Source organism: Balaenoptera borealis (genome assembly GCF_965194805.1).
Source record: "Balaenoptera borealis genome assembly, chromosome: 2".
Lineage (NCBI taxonomy): Eukaryota > Metazoa > Chordata > Mammalia > Artiodactyla > Balaenopteridae > Balaenoptera > Balaenoptera borealis.
In genome coordinates this window covers 27,369,450-27,384,290 of record NC_138867.1, presented here as the reverse complement: position 1 = coordinate 27,384,290, position 14,841 = coordinate 27,369,450, and the positions used below count along the sequence as shown (strand labels likewise).

Below are 14,841 nucleotides of genomic sequence, written 5' to 3'. Positions count from 1 at the left end.
TATTGCTCAGTGTCATTCAGTTGCATGGATATACCACGATATGTTTATCCCTTCACTAGTAGCTAGACATCTGGTTTGTTTCTAGTTTTGGGCTTTAATTATGAATAAACTTACTATTAAGATTTATACACAGGTCTTTATGTGGATATCTGTTTTAATTTATCTTGGTTTAATAGTTTGAAATAGAATTTTGAGGTTGTATGGTGTAAGAAACTACCAAATTGTTACCGAAAGTGGTTGTACAATTTTATATTCCCACCGTCAAAGTATAAACATTCCTGTTACTCCACAACCTTACCAGCACTTCCTATCATCAGTCTTTTTAATTTTAGCCATCCCTGTAGCTGTGTAGTGGTATTTCATTGGGTTTTTTAAAAAAATATTTATTTATTTATTTGGCTGTGCTGAGTCTTAGTTGCGGCAGGCAGGCTCCTTAGTTGTGGCTCGCTGGCTCCTTACTTGCATCACATGGGCTCTTTAGTTGTGGCACGTGAACTCTTAGTTGTGGCATGCATGTGGGATCTAGTTCCCTGACCAGGGATCAGACCCAGTTCCCCTAAATTGGGAGCACGGAGTCTTATCCACTGCACCACCAGGGAAGTCCCTCACTGTGTTTTAATTAACATTTTTCTGATGACTAATGATGGTGAATATCTTTACATATGCTTATTTTGCATATTTTCTTTTGCAAAGTCTGTTCAAAACCTATGTTCATTTTGCTAAAAATTTTATTATAAAAATTTTCTAATATACAGCAAATTTTAAAGAATGTTACAGTTAATATGTGTATATCCAACACTTACAACCTGTCATTTCAGGGCAAGTTTTTAAAACATCATGTATCTGTTCATTTGTCCTTACTTCTATCTGTCCATCAGTAAATATTATTATTACTTTTTTGTTTCAGAGTAAATTGCCGATAATGGTATGTTTTTCCCTCAGATACCTGAACGTGAAATTCATTAACTGGATTTTAGTATGCTCACAGTTTAGATGTGAGTTTTGTAAGAAAATTGCATATACTTCTGTAACACAGCCATATCAATATATAGAATGTTGCCAGAATATTCTTTTAGGTCATTTTATGGTCAATCCTAATTGCAGTCACCTTTCTGATTTTTTTAAATCATAGGTTAGTTTTTCGTGTCCTGGGATATTATTTTTTAATTATGGATCAAAATATTTTATATTTAGCTATTTAAGATATTTTAAAATATAAAATATTTTATATTTTATCTTTTAAAATATTTTTAAATTCTTTTAATATTTTAATTTTATCTTTAGCCTTTTTCCTCCACATATTTTTTTTGAGATTTATTCATGTTTTTATGTTAGTTCCTTTTTATTAGTGAGTGACATTCCATTGAATATTTATCTATCAATTCTCCTACTGATTTTTTTTTTCCCTGCTTGAGTCTTTTAGGAATAAAACTGCAGTAAACATTCTTATATAATGTTTTTTGTGAACACACATTGTCATTTCTCTTAAGTAAATTCCTAGGAGTGGAATTGTTGGATTATAGGATAATTTAACATTTAGTTTTACAAGAAACTGTCATAAAATTCCCAATACCGTTGTACCAGTTTACATTTTCACCAACAATGTATGAGAGCTCCAGTTTCTCCACATCTTTCCAACACTGAAGTTGTCGGTCTCTTTATTTTTAGTCACTCTGAGGTATGTGGAGTGGTATCTCACTGTAGTTTTAATTTGCTTTTCCTTGATGACATTGGGCACTTTTTCATGCAGTTATTGGACTTTTGTACATCATTTTTTATGAAATGTTACTTCAAATCTTTTTCGCATTAAAAATTGGTTGCTTATATTTATTATTGACTTGTTCTTTATCTCAATCTGTGACTTGTCTTTCTTTGCCTTATGGTGCCTCTTACAAACTAGACATCACTGACTTTTCCCTGTGCAGTAGAAAATTTGAGATTTTAGCCAAACCAATACCCAGTCTTTTCTCACATATTATTGGTAAATCTGGTTATGTAAGCTTATTTATACTATCTAATGATGACAAAGAAATTATGCTTAATGTAATCTTTATTTCTAATTAGTGGAACAATTACGGAAGGAAAACACAAACACTAGGAGATATAACTTTTGGTTTATTTTATCACTGAGTGTTGCATCCTTCAGAGTGATTCGCTCTAGCTTAATAAAAAGAGTAAAGAATATTAATGATTAGTGAACTTGAGCTTTCTGATCCAATGAAATCATGTTAGATTTATACCCCATTAAAACTCTTGGACAGGGCATGCAGGCCACTTATTTTTTTTTTCTTTAAAGAAATAAAAATAAACCTTCATAGATTCATGTTTTCTACTGTGTCTGTTTTATTAGCCATGTGTGAATTGATCCACCTGAATCTCACTTCAGCAGATAATTATGTATATATATATGTTAATATTATATAGATATATAGTATATGTAAAATGTATTATATAGGTATCTATCTATCTGTCCATCTATCTATCTATCTATCTAACATGCTTGGCCATGCCCTGGAAGTCATCATTAGGCTTTTTTGTCAAAAAGACATAGGCAGTGTAGGAGTCTGGTTCTGGCCTAAGGAATTCTTTAGTAAATGTGATGATTCCTAAGTTTCTAGGCCTACAGTATTTTAGGAGAAAGAATAACTCGGGGAAAATGTTACACTGGCATTGAATAAGAAGGCCAAATATTCCAACCCAAATGTCCAGATGTCTCTAGTTATTTTCCTTGGTGCGCCCAAGCATTACGGTCCATGGAAAACCTTTATCTGAATATGCTTGGGTACTTCGCTGAAATATAGATTCATTTGCCGCACTCAGACTCTGAGTCAGACCCTCTGGGTAGAGATGCTAGTATCTGTATTTTCTAGCAAGCAGTACCGATAATTTTATAGTCTGCTAGATATAAAAGATTTTGCTCAATTCTTAATCCTAGCCAAACAGCATCATGAAGAGGTTAGAGGTTTACTTGGCATGAGGTATCTTGGCTAAGGTTAAGGCTTTCCAGTTGCTAGAAAGGTGTAGGTGTTGGTGGGATGAAGGAAGCTCATTTAAGGGCAGAAAAATCATGAGCTGATCTATAGGCTTAATCATGTTTTCTCTGAAGGAACTGAGGAGGCTGTTCAGGGATAGCCTTTATCTTTCCTAAGATAGAGGTGGATCACATACTGTTCCTAAAGCAAAGAAATATCTTTGTAGAGTAGTCAGAAATAAGAGAGATATGAGCACATTTGCCCCTTAATTTTGTATCAGTCAGATCTATTCATAAAACAGAAAATATTCTTTATATGTAAATCTCAGATAATTTAAGACAAATGATTTAAAAAATAACTAAGAAACTGGGCAGGACAATAGGACAACTAAGATAGTCACAACAGAAGGACACTGTAAATCCTAAATTAGAGGAACAAAGAAGGGAGATGATATTAACAGAGCCTAAGTGCTTGAAATCACTCAGAAGAAGCAGAAATAGTGGTGGGTCTTCCCAGTAGGAGCTGCAGCCATTGAAAAAACATAGACACGACCAAAGACACTTCCAGAAACAGAAAAGTGCTACCTTCCAGTCTCCAGACTGAATCTTTTTTTTTTTTTTTTTTTTTTTTTAAATTTTATTTATTTATTTATATTTATTTATGGCTGTGTTGGGTCTTCGTTTCTGTGCTAGGGCTTTCTCCAGTTGTGGCAAGCGGGGGCCACTCTTCATCGCGGTGCGCGGGCCTCTCACTATCGCGGCCTCTCTTGTTGCGGAGCACAGGCTCCAGACGCGCAGGCTCAGTAATTGTGGCTCACGGGCCCAGCTGCTCCGTGGCATGTGGGATCTTCCGGGACCAGGGATCGAACCCATGTCCCCTGCATTGGGAGGCGGATTCTTAACCACTGAGCCACCAGGGAAGCCCCAGACTGAATCTTAATTGGCCAAACTGCAACTTAAATGGGTCAGTCCCTCAGTGGCACAGAGCAGAGGAAGGATGAAATGGATCTGATGGCAAACAAGCCCAGGACTGATGCAATCTGCATTTCACCTGGTCTAGAGAATTTGAACTCATTATCCAAGACTTGTTTTATTCCTCATCATCATTCTCTTAATTTAGAATTGCCATTTCTTTTTATAAGTGGAACCATGTGAAATTGCTGACATTCAATCACTCTTGAATTACAAAACCACATTTTCATATGGTTCAGTTTAACATCTTCCCCTGTTATACATGATACACACTAATAAGGATTCATAGAGAGGATATAAAACAAGATTGTCCTTATTTACACACATGTCCCTCGGCTAAACTGTAAGAGCTTTGATGGCTGAAATGTGCCTTACTTAATTTCCTGTCCTCAGTGCCACGCACAGAATCTGGGACAAAATTGGTACTTAAATGCTTGTTGGATGAAAGAAGGAAGGACAAATAGTTTTGCATTACAACCTAAATTATCAAACTAGATAACATTTACATAAGCAAAAATCCAGCATTCAATAAAACATATCTCAAAATAATATATTTTTTCATGTTAAAAGTTCAGAAATTTAGAACTATGGTTTTGCTGAAAAAGTTGGACTTTAGTTGTAGATTTATACTGTGTACTCAAGGAAGTTTTGAAATTATGTAGGTATTAAGACTGAAATAAATCTAAATTTATATATGTTATATACTGTTGACCATTGAACAACACGAGTTTGAACTGTGCTTATAGGAAGATTTTTTTCAGTAAATATATATTACAGTATTACATGTTTTTTGATTGAAACCATGGATATTGAAGGAGGGCTGTATATCTGTATCTATATCTATATCTATATCTGTTTTCGACTGCATGGGGGCCAGCACCTCTAGCCCTCAAGTTGTTCAAGGGTCAACTGTATATCATATTGCTCAGCCATGTTAACTGCATACTCTCCAGATTTGTTAATTTTAATTTTTGAACTCTTTCACACAATTTGTCATTCTTTGTATAAAAAAAATGTGAAGTAAGCTTCTTTTGTTCATGAGCCTGGAATTTGAAATTTGTCTTCTAAGTAAAATTTTCATATCATATCATAGCTAAAAGTGGAAGGAATATATGAAGTCTTAGTACATATGGATTTATTTTACCTTAATTTGAAACTTAACTAAATAGTTAATAAACAAAACCCTAGAATGAAACTACTGATAAAACTAATAAAATTGTATATGCTTCTGTAAAATAATTAACTCAATAAAGTTGTAAATAACATGTTCTTTAACAAAAATATAAAAACTGAGACAACTCAGACAATGATAAGGTTTGTTTTAATTTCCCCCAAAGTTCATGATTTTTATGCTAAAGAAACAAAAGCATGAGGTGGGATTTTTCTGTGGAAAAAGGCAAGAAGATTAAAAGACAAAAGCAGCACTCCGTCACTTTTTTTGTTTGTTTTTGAGTGTGCGTTCTGTAAGGTGCCTTTATAACAAGGTAGTTACCGTATTCACTGAGGCCACATCATCTTATTTACTATAGGAACTCACTGAACCCATGAAGATTTCATGATTTGTAGACACAGAACCTCTAATCAGAGAAAAAAAATCATGGGGCAAGAACTGCACAAAACAGCACAGAGAAACAAAAATAAAGATCTTTGGTTCATGGTTATTAAAACATAGGGATCCATGAAAAAGTGTCAGCTAATATTTTTTTCCTGTGGCTGGGAAATTTGTGAGCTCATCTCATATGTCTCAAAAGATTCCAAAGGATGAATTGGGGGATGAGTAAATGCTATCACTTGATTTGATTCACTCACTCATCAAAAATTTATTGAAAGCTCCTATACGTAAAGCTCAATTGGAGGTGCTCTACAAAAGGGAAAAAATGAGCCTAATGTAAATAATACACTTCCTCAAGGAGATTACTATCTTGATAGGGAAGAAAGAGTAAATGATACCTATACCAGTAAATGGTACCTGAGATGCTGATGTTATATTTCTATGTTATATGCACATAGAAATAACTAACTCAAAGATTGAAATTCTCTTTAGCTACAGAAATGAAATGAGCATGAACTAAGGATAGGTAAGAATCAAATCTTAATATATGGAAGATGGAAGAGAATAATACATTAGTCCATGACTAGAAAGGGGTGGGCTGGGGTATACAAACCATGGAGGGGAATGGGAAGAGCTAAAGCTGGAAAGATGAACTGACTGCAGATTGTTACAAGTTTGCATGATAAGGTCAAATGTTTGAACTTAATTTGTTATGTTAAAGAAAGTCATTGAGAATTTTGAGCCAGATATGAAGGGAGACACAATCAGAGTTTGGATTTAGGAAAATACAGGAAAAGCCATGGGTTAAATCTCTTAGATCCTTTAAAGCTTTAAAACTGCATTTTTCTATGATTCTGTGAGTGTTTTGGCAGAGGATATAGAAGAGTTTGTCTAAAGAAGAAGGTCTAGCTGCTAGAGGTTGCCTTGATGCTATTCAAAGGGCCTAGGGGTGAAAGCAGGAGCATGTGGGTTTTTTTCAGGGAGGATGGCTAGAAAGAAGCTTTGTAGCAATATAAAGGGAAACTGAAAACTGCTAGCGTGGGAATGAAGGAAAGAGAAGAAGAAGCTAAGGAGGTTTTGAGTTTTTTTGGCTGGATTGTGTCATGGAGAATTGAAAGTTTGAAAGAAATGGGGTAAATGATGGCACATTTTGAAACTTTAAATTTAGATATGTTAATTTTAAATACTGACAAGACATATGCTTATGAAACCTTACAAAATGCACTTGACTCAGGTTCTAAAATGTGCACACAGACAACATGAGGTCATTGACTGGATGTTCAGAACACAGAGGGAGGTGTCTGTGAGGGACAATCAAGATGAAAGATAGGCCTGGTAATTAATCAGGTGCCAAGAAGTGAGTTGTTTTCTCTAAGTGAGAATCAGAATCCAAAACTCAATTTGCCTATATCACTGGAAGAGCATGGAACCAAAAGCAAAGGAAATAAATTTTAATATATAATTATGCAAAGAATTTTGAAGGCATTATTCCCATGTGGTCCTTTTTGAAGCCATATCATGCATCTGCTGTTCTTAAAGAATCATTAACAGAATTTTGGAAACTGGAAGAAACTTCAAATATTAGAACTACTGCAGACAGGATTGTTGAGTTAGGAAGACATTTGAACTAGATTAGTGATAAAGACCACAATGAGGTGTTATGATTTTAGAAATTCTTAGTAAAATGAAGAGTCAGATTGAAACTATTCTGATAAAAAACGGCCTCTTGTCAGAAAGGAAAATAATTACTCATTTCAACCAACTGCATAGATTGATTATTCATAGATAAATGCTAGTTTTAATTTTGTGATGATCAAATGGAAAAATGGATGGGAATACCTTTGTATATTACATGGAAATATACTGTTTTAAGTTAATAGAAATGAGCAATTATGATATTATTATCATCTGTATAATCCAAGGCCTTCCAAAGTAAAGGTACATATGTTCAGGTATTATATTGTGGAACTAGCAAAATTCATCTTATGAACAGTGTTCCTTTTACTCTGGCTGGTCATTATTTAATAATTATAACACTAGAAAATGTAGAAAAATTATATATTATAATTATAATATATTATGATTGTATATTATAATTATAATTATATAAACATATAATTATATATAGTTTTGAAATCGAAGATATTCCAGTTTCATGGGATTTAAGTAGCATTCTTTAAACTCCTGCTTCAACAGTTTCTTTCATAACAATTCATGTGTATTCCAAAGGTGTTATCAAATAGATAGGAAAGGTGACAACACTGATTAATAGTGTAATAGTACATAGTAAACTTTCACTACATGCTATTTACCTATTATAATCATTATTATCAATATTATTGTTATTTATATGTTCACACAAAATCTGGAAACAAGGGATAGGGAAAAGTGTCATTTTAAAATTTATGAATTAGAAGGAAATAGTTGAGAAGAGAGCTTCCTGCAATGTTGAAGAATCTTACTTATGATCTTATTCACTTTTCCTGCTATAGTCTTGTGATTCCTACTTATTTAAATGAATGTATTTTAATAAATCGAAAATTTAAATTCAAATTACTTTTCTTCAAAACAAACATATTACCAAAAGCTCGAATGTTTGGTAATAGAGAAACCAATGGAATTGACATCAGCAAGATGCAGAGCAGGAAACCCTGGACTCTGTTTTTCCCCAACAAACAGAAAGATTCAGCAACAACTCATGGACAAATTCTCTTTGTGAGAACCCCAGAAATGAATTAAAAGTTTCCTGCTCCTAGGAGAATGTGAAACCAGACTCAGTGAAGCTAGTGGTGAGATTTGGGACATTCCAGAATCCCTACCCCTGGCACAAAACCATATAATCAAGGAGAAACCCACTAGTTCCCAGATTTTCCCAGGTGTGAAAAGGGTTAATTTGTGCATCCAGCACCCCAACTTTTCTGAGGGGTGTCCCCAGAGGACTGGATTCTGTCTTTCCAGTCTTGGAGCTATGTCGGAACTGGCACAGTCTAGCCACCTGGAGGACAAGGGAGATGGCAGCTTGGATCAGTAGATTCTTCCCTCTGCCCAGAGAGTGAGTGGATGAAACATCCAGCTCTCAGCTTCTTCTGAGGAGGAAAAGAGTTGATCAGTGTGTCAAACATCCCACTTTTTCTGGGGCTGCCAAATAGCTAACATTTATCTTGTCAGTCTTAGAGTTCTGAAGGGTCTAATGAATAGTTAACTCAAGAGTTCAAAATAGTCATCTCTGGGTGGCATAATTATGAGTGACGTGTGTGTTATTTAAATTTTTAAAAAATGTTTTCCCATTGTACCATATTTGAACATGGATTTTATAATTATAAAAACCACAATAAATTTTGTTAAAAAGAATGCCATACATCATGTCCAGGCAAAAGGGAGAGTTTTTGTTTTCATTTATAATATTATTTCAGTTTTCTAATTCTCTGGGTTTATGTGTGCATCAAGATAACTTGAACACAAGTTTTATTTTACAAGTTATTCTTACTATACTATGAATATCATTTGCCCAAGGCAGATTGTAGAGATTAGGATTTATATGTATTTAAATCTATGATTAAAAATTAAAAACCATTTAAATGATCCCTGGTACACTATGATCACTGGGTTGAGTATTAAAGTGCAGTGTTTTTGAATTCTAGTCTTGCTACACAGAGGATATTCCTCATTATCCAAAACAAATTAATCCATGCAAAAGCCCATTGATGTGAACCTAATTAAAAGCATCCAAATTTATAATATATAAACAACAATCTAGCTCTACCTCAAAACATAAAACTAAGGGTCTGAAAATATTGTTGTCATATTTAATAAAATTTATTTTATAATAGCAACTATGAATAAAGTACATGAATAAATGATAACTCTTATATAATAATATTCTCTCATTTTTTAAGCTCCCAAGATTTTTCTGTTAGTGATAAACACCATCCTTTACTTTTGACCTTCGCATAATCAGAGCGTGTCACCATGCCGATAGAACTTTGCCACCAAAATAAAATTCAGTGGAGGAAAATCCACACTGCACCAGTGAGATTTCTTATAAAATTAGCTGGTGACATTGGAGACTTAAAATTAATTGGCATGCTGGGTACTCTGTTCCTCTTTGCCTCTGCATACCCAGTTTTGTTACCAGCACTGAGGGACATCAAGGCACTCAATTTGCATTCTGAGAGTTCTTGTGATGTGAGAATTATATTCTACATTACTCCTGAATTACTGCTTGATCATCAGTGCAGAGATGGACAGCTGTCAAGGAAGATTTCTGCATGATCATTCAAATTGGTACTGATCTTGTCATTTTAGAATAATAGAGATTATGTTTGTTTCTGCTTTCCTATGCTATTTCTAAAATTATCCAATGGCTTACACTAGTGGCAAACCAAATACTAACCAAGACCATTATCCAAAAACCCCCTGTTATTATAGGGCTGAAGTTGGTCAAATATAGACATAGCTTAATTTTTAAGACCTCCAACAGACTTTAGCACATAGCAGGCTGATAGTTTAATGATAAAACAAAAGTTCAGATTAATATACAGACATTAACACTTTAGGAGGACCTTGAATGCAACATGTTGCAACAGTTTTATATTAATAGAGTCATAAAATTTCTTTAGAAGACAGGCATTTATTATAAATTGGTTAATTTGAAGCACATAATTAAATTCCTTGCCAGATGGCAAATAGCCAGTCAGAGGTAGAGCATGATTTCTGACCTTTTCTCTTTAGTCACCAATGAGAGTGACTTTCAAACTGTTTGTGAATATCACAATTTCACACTTTATTAGCCCTGTGTCTGGGAACAACAAATTCACAGGGATTATAGATTCTAGTTTTCCTATATTTTAAACCAATTTATTTAATAAAAATTATGTAATGATATTTGCATGTTGAAATCCTATCTTTAAAAGCAGAGTTAAATAGTAAGAATCAAATGATTACAGTATACATCAGTTGTGTAAAGGTTAAATTTTTAAAGTTTCTATAACTTTCATGACATGAAAAATACTTATTCTGCCATTTAATCTAAGAATTTGCCTTGATTTACATAATCCCAATATTTACATTACTTGCCCTCATCCTTGCTTTTTTAAACATTTTATTTTATATTGGAGTATAGCCGATTAACAATGTTGTGAGAGTTTCAGGTACACAGCAAAGCATCTCAGCCATACACATGCATGTATCCATTCTCCCCCCACCCCCCGCAGTCTTTATTTTGTTGTTGTTGTTGCAGAGATTCTTGGTCCTGAAGAATCAAATATTAACATATTCAAACATCATTAACTGTCTGATTACAAATAAAGGCATTCTCACCTCCTTATCATGACTTAACTTCTACCACACTTACAAATATGACCATCTTAAAAAAAAAGGCTTAAATAAATCAGGAAAATTTCAAATATACAGATGAAAGTGAATTTTAACATACATACATAATTTCTTTTGCTTGTGGATGCAGAGTTAAATACATAAGATAATCATGATATCATAAGTCATAAATTTGTATACCATTTCCCAAGGAACATTGATTTGGACATGAAATTAAACAAGATGCTGATTTCAGAACATGTAGGAATCCTTTTTAATGATAAATATATACTTATCTGCTTTTTAATTTTTGTAAGAAAATTTGTAAACACATTATTAAAAACTAAAAAGTATACATTAAAGTAATTGTGAACTAGCTCTAAAAAAGAAAAATCTTGAAAAGGTCTTAGGCTTTTGAGATCTAACTAGTAAGGCTTTATATAGCCTAATGAAACTCCTGAGTATGACATTACATGGCAGGCAAACTGCTCTTTCTCTAGAGAATGTTACAAAGGACATTCATTATCTGTTAATGGTGTCAGATTCATAGTGAAGACTGTAGCTATTTCCCTGAAACAAGGAAGCTATTTCAAAATTACATAATTTGGATTTAGGATAAAATGTCCTATTCTGTTCACTGAGTACCCATTTTAAATATTTATTTCAAAAACAAAACATAAAATAACAGAATTTAAAAATAGATATTATTGCATGTCAGAACAATTTGGGAACTTTGTTTATACCATAATACAGTTTTCTTTCTTATTTCTAAACAGTAGCAAAAAGTTTTAATAGCACTTTTACTGCTACTAAATTATTTCAAGGATTAATGCAGGTGTTTCTCAAGCTGTGTTCCAGGGAACATTTGTTCTGGTGAATACTACTAGGTATTTTTTTTAAGTGTCCTGTAATAAGTTTGAAGAATGCCAAATTGGAAAGGGTTTTGGATTCAGAATTTTCAGACAGCCACTATGATTATGTATCTTCTTGAGAAACTCTCTAAAGTTTGTTTTTTGAACTGGATAGAGAAGAGAAAGTGTGGTAGGGGAGAGAAATAAAAGCGAAGAGAATCTGTGTCCTAGCTCCATGAAAGCTCCAGAGAAGTTTGTTTCCTACATGATTAAGAGCAGCATGGACCCAGCACCAAGAGCTGGCAGCCCTGAACAGGACATAACGAGGCCGTGTGGTGGTGGTCGCGTGGCCTAACCATCAGACATCAGAAAAGGAAAAGGACACCTCGGAAGATGCTGCTTTCATGGACAATGACAACCCAGACAAGATACCGCCTGTCCCCCAGGGACTTTGAGTGTTTGAAATTGTATTTCCACAACAGGCTGGAATGGAAACCCAACTTAGAAATTATGCTCAGTGAAAGAAAAGTATAGAAAATTGCATTCCTTGCACATTTGAGTCTGTAGCTTGAAATTTATTTTGACTGTAGGAACATTTCTTTGGACTAGGATTCCTAGGACTGTACTTTAGAAAACAGTAATCAAGCTAATTAATTCCTGACAGTATATATATTTCATACTCATAGAGCTGAGCAAGTTTATCTTCAAAACACAAATTACTTAATAGGTCTGATCAACTTAAGCCTCATACTAGATGTATGAGGTATGGAATATTGATAATTAATGAGGAAAAAGAAACAAGTTCTGTCTAAATGTTTTGTGACATTGCAGTCTTGACCTCGGCTTATCTTAGACTTCAGTTCCTACTGTTTTTAGTCTGAAGATATTTTGTGTGGCTATAATTTATGAAAAATAATTATTTTTCATCTAAGAAATTTTTCTAATCTAAGTTGTCCTTTAAAACAATCCTTTCTTCCTTCAAAAAATTGTTGCAATCCTCTCCTTCAAGCATTCCTGTCTTCTGGAATAAAACTTTCACTTTGATCTAAAAAAAAATTGTTGCAATCAAGCAAGACAATGTAGCACATTTTAAAACTTTCTTTGGGGTTATTTTACAGGCTATAATCAAAACTCATTTTATTACTTAACTTCACATGCACTTTTAGATCGTACATAGTATTACCTAAACTCATCACTATGTAGGGTCTGGTGATTTTGGAAAGTTTAATGAACCATATTGAATCTTGAAAGTCGAAGATTTGCTATTAAAAATATCTGGTTCATACTAGGGGTGCATTAAGTACTCGTTGAATAAATGAAAAAAAAATTCTGAGAGTATACTACAGGTTCTTCATAGCTTTTCAAAGCCTAGTTTAATTGTTAACCTTCTTATAAGGCATTCCCTATGACCTTTCTCCTTGGCATTCTTCTATTATTTTTATGTTAAAGGCTACCTATATGTTAAAATTAATAGAATTATTTATAGTTTTAATTTATTTTACTTAATTTATTTTACTCTCATTATCTTTGAAGAAAAGGATAAGATATTATTAAATTTTAATCCTACACTATATCTAGTTCTGTATCTATTATATAATAATTGTTGATATATTTGGTAAAGATTTGTAGCATTCCCGTTGTATTTGAATTGTTTTTATTAGTTTTCCCATTTAATCAAGAGAGATTTTCAGTTATAGAAACAAGTATGGGCTAAACATTGAAAGATACTTTATAGAATAATGTCAATCATATATGCCAAAAGGCTAATACCAATATGTGGTTGTACAAAATTTGACAATTAAGAAATGAAAGCAAATTCCAAAAGCATGAAAATATATTCCATTTATAACAATGTTACATTTCTATTTGTTATAAATAGAAATATCTATTTCATATGATTAATATTTTGGCTTAAAAGCAGCTGTCTTGATTTCCACTTTTACACTCAGATAATCAGTAAACATCTTGGTTAATTATAATGGGTTCGTCCCTGGGTAGGTGCTGAGTAAGATCAAGGGTACGTGTTAAGAAATCACAGTTTAAATAGGGAGGATAAAGAAATGCACACTGAATCAATAAATGATAAAACAATATAAACTCACTACAGTCAAACTGTGTTCAATCAAATCAACTGCTAAATTGTGCAGTGAAAATTACAGATAATGAGAGTTCAGGAAAGTGGTATCTCTGTTAATGTGTGTAATCTGAGGAGGGCTTTACAGAAGAGGGGAGACGAGGTGGACTTCAAGTGTAAGTTTATACAAGATCTGTATAGGAACTGACTGAAATAAGGAGGGAAGCTAGAATTAACTCTGTGTTTCCCAGCCAAAGAAAACTGTCCTTTTTTTCCTCCAAAATATTCTGATTTCAGCTTTAAAATAGCACAGAGTTGAATTTCTGAATATACAGTATTTTTATTTATTTATTTATTTATTTATTTATTTAATAATTTTGCCTGTGGCCTTTTTTCAACTTTATTTATTTATTTATTTATTTTTGGCTGTGTTGGGTCTTCGTTTCTGCGCGCGGGCTTTCTCTAGTTGCGGCAAGCGGGGGCCGCTCTTCATTGCGGTGCGCGGGCCTCTCACTATCGCGGCGTCTCTTGTTGCGGAACACAGGCTCCAGACGCGCAGGCTCAGTAGTTGTGGCTCACGGACCTAGTTGCTCCGCGGCATGTGTGATCTTCCCAGACCAGGGCTCGAACCCGTGTCCCCTGCATTGGCAGACAGATTCTCAACCACTGCGCCACCAGGGAAGCCCTACAGTATTTTTAGAAGTCACAGTCATAATATACTACAAGTTGAAAACACCAAGAAAATCAGTATTCTGTTTTTATTTAAACTACTCATATGGTGTTTTAAGAGAATTTTGATTGCTTTACCCTCCTATAAACATTGGAATTATTAGGTCATCGCTGTTAAATTATTTTCTTATTGCTGGTATAGATTTGCACAATGGCCTAGAATGTTTAGCAGGGCCTAAACTTTCGACTAAATTTGTACGAAAGAGCCTTAATGTTTTACAAATGTCAACAGAAAATCGATTCCATTTGTGATGTCTTTTTTTTTTTTTTTTAGTACTTCTGTCAATCGATTCTTTTTTTTTTTTTAACAATTTTATTTATTTATTTATTTATGGCTGTGTTGGGTCTTCGTTTCTGTGCGAGGGCTTTCTCTAGTTGT

The 14,841-nt window shown here is 33.7% G+C and overlaps 1 long non-coding RNA gene across 1 annotated transcript; it reads right to left on the bottom strand.

Annotated features, from left to right (window-relative positions):
• Positions 1-380: 380 nt before the first annotated feature.
• On the bottom strand, positions 381-14,754 carry LOC309623381. Its single transcript, XR_014241345.1, has 2 exons — positions 3,886-14,754; positions 381-3,556 (listed from the first exon to the last, which is right to left on the bottom strand). It is a non-coding gene; the product is annotated as an uncharacterized lncRNA (long non-coding RNA).
• Positions 14,755-14,841: the final 87 nt, after the last annotated feature.